Consider the following 2,500-nt stretch of genomic DNA (forward strand, 5'->3'; position numbering starts at 1 on the left):
TACACCTGGCCTCTGAAGGGGGACTTTCTCTCTCCCCCCCCCCCCGTCCTCGGAGTCCAGGCCTACCGCCAAGAAAGCCAGTGGGTTGACATGGCCTCACAATGGGACTCGTCTGGCCGAGGCCAAGGCACAGCAAGAGCGTAGGAGACGGCTGTTGGGTGGGGCAGGCTTCCTTTGGGTCGACCTGGCCTCCGGCTATCTAGACGACCCCCCCCCCTCTCCTTTTTAGCGAGCGCTGCTTCATACGGTCCTCCAGGATTCTGTCGGATTACTTGTTCGCACCAAGCTTTGGTCCCTCCTTTTCCCGTGCCCGTTTCCTTGATCTTTTAATTGCTCGTACGGTTAATTAATAACTCGTCGGTGATCTGACAGTCCCATGACGTTTTGTGGCGTTCTTTCCAAAACGTGACTGTCCCATCCGATTCCGCATCCAAGCCTCCTCCTCCCAAGATGCTTTTTGGGGGGGTGGGGGGGGGGAGGAACAAAAAAAATACCCATTTCATTTCTCCGATGTGACGATTTGCAAAATTAGATCTTAAGAACCGGCTGAAAAAGAGGGTCTCTATTTCCGGTCAACCGAAACCTCCGTCCTCTATCGTCCGGTAAAACTCAGCTCCCGTTAAAGGGGACTTGTTCGTCCCTGCCGTGAGCCGTGTGAGTTCACGCATCCCTTGTGCCATCGGACCTTCCGGAGGAGGATAAACTTGAGCTGGAAAATTTCCAGCTGCCACGAAGCACGCATTGACACATTTCACTCTCTGAAACAAGCGCCGATGAAAATTTCCCCACGACGTTCTTTTTTCTCTTCGTAACCACGCCTCTCAGTTTTGGCGCCGCTAGTTCTTGCCTGGCCCAAACCGTATTCCCAAACGTTTGACCGTCCCTTTCAAATGTCCCTCCCGAACCTCCTTTGTGCTTCCCAGCCCGTCCTGTGAACCGCTAATATCGATTCCTTTGTGCTCATCGCTTGCATCAATAGGCTTTGACTTTTCCATGTTAACGCTTGCAAATTCCTCCCTATTAATTCTTCTTTCATGCCTCTTCAAATGACCTTTGACCTCCTTCGACTCCTCAGGATCTCTACCCGCTACATAAGGGTCACCTGCGTGGGCTACGGTTTTTAGGGTGTCATTTCCTACCCGAACCCCTTCGATGACCTGATCTTCTTGAATTCGTCGAAGCGGCGGCTCGAGAGAAATTACATAAAGGAGCGGGCTTAACGGGCATCCCTGTCTTCACCCACTGCCATGGGCACTCGCACGGCTCCACAATAGGCCAACATTTTCATGGCAGGTCTAGAACGGCCTTTTCTGAACTCATACCCACTGGCACCTCTCCTTGACTTGAGATTCATGGATGACATTTTCTTTGTCATGGCAAAGAAGCCCTTGAAAGATTTCACCAGGCTTTCAGCGACTTCCACCCCACCATCAATCGAACTGTGAATTATTCCGAACGAGAAATCGACTCCCTAGACACCACGGTACGGATCCACGGGGGGCACACAAGCACCACATTGTACCGGAAACCGACAGATCGGCAAACGTATCTACACGCGTCCAGCCACCACCCCGACCCTATCAGACATTCCATTGTCTATAGCCAAGCCCTACGCTATAGTCGCATCTGCTCCCATCCTTCAGACAGAGACACACGCTCGAGAGACCTACAGCAAACATTTTCGCAACTACAATATCCGGCGGATATGGTGCGAAAGACGATCGAGAAGGCCAGAATGATGCCCAGGCACAACTTACTACAAGCTAAGCCCAGAGAGAACGGCAACGGGGCACCTCTGGTTGTCACTTATAGCTCCCAACTAAAACCAGTCCAACGTATCATTAAGGACCTGCAACCCATGCTGGATTGTGACACTTCCCTCGCTGAAGCACTGGGGTGGGGGGGGGGGTGGGGGGGGTGCGCGCGCGCGCGTGTCCCTTTCTTGCTTGCAGGCAGCCGGCTAACCTAAAACAACTTCTCACCCATGATGATGAACTACTTCACAAGAACATGGACTCTGGCACCAAGGCCTGCCACAAACCGAGGTGCCCACTTTGCCCTCATATAGATTCCAGGAACACCATCTCTGGACCCGCCAATGTCAGCCATACTATCTCAGGTTCATATTCCTGCTCATCTTCTAATGGGATTTATGCCATCACACGCCAGCAACGCCCTTCCACAATCTACTTTGGACAAAACAGGTCAGTCTCTCAGACAAAGACTAAATGGACATAAGTCTGACATCAGAAACCACGATATTCAAAAGCCAGTGGGTGAACGTTTCAACCTTCCGGGACATTCTGTTGCAGATTTAAGAGCAGCGGTTCTCTTACAAAGGAATTTTAAGGGGAGATTGGAAAGAGAAACTGCTGAATCACTGTGGATCTTCAAACGAAAGGCAACGCGTTGACCTGGGCTGAATAAAGACCTTGCGTTCATGGCCCATTACCAATGCTGATTTCTCCACACCCATCTCTCCCCTGGACGTCACAGACTC

This window comes from Euleptes europaea, chromosome 9 (genome assembly GCF_029931775.1).
Source record: "Euleptes europaea isolate rEulEur1 chromosome 9, rEulEur1.hap1, whole genome shotgun sequence".
NCBI classification, from domain to species: Eukaryota; Metazoa; Chordata; class Lepidosauria; order Squamata; family Sphaerodactylidae; genus Euleptes; species Euleptes europaea.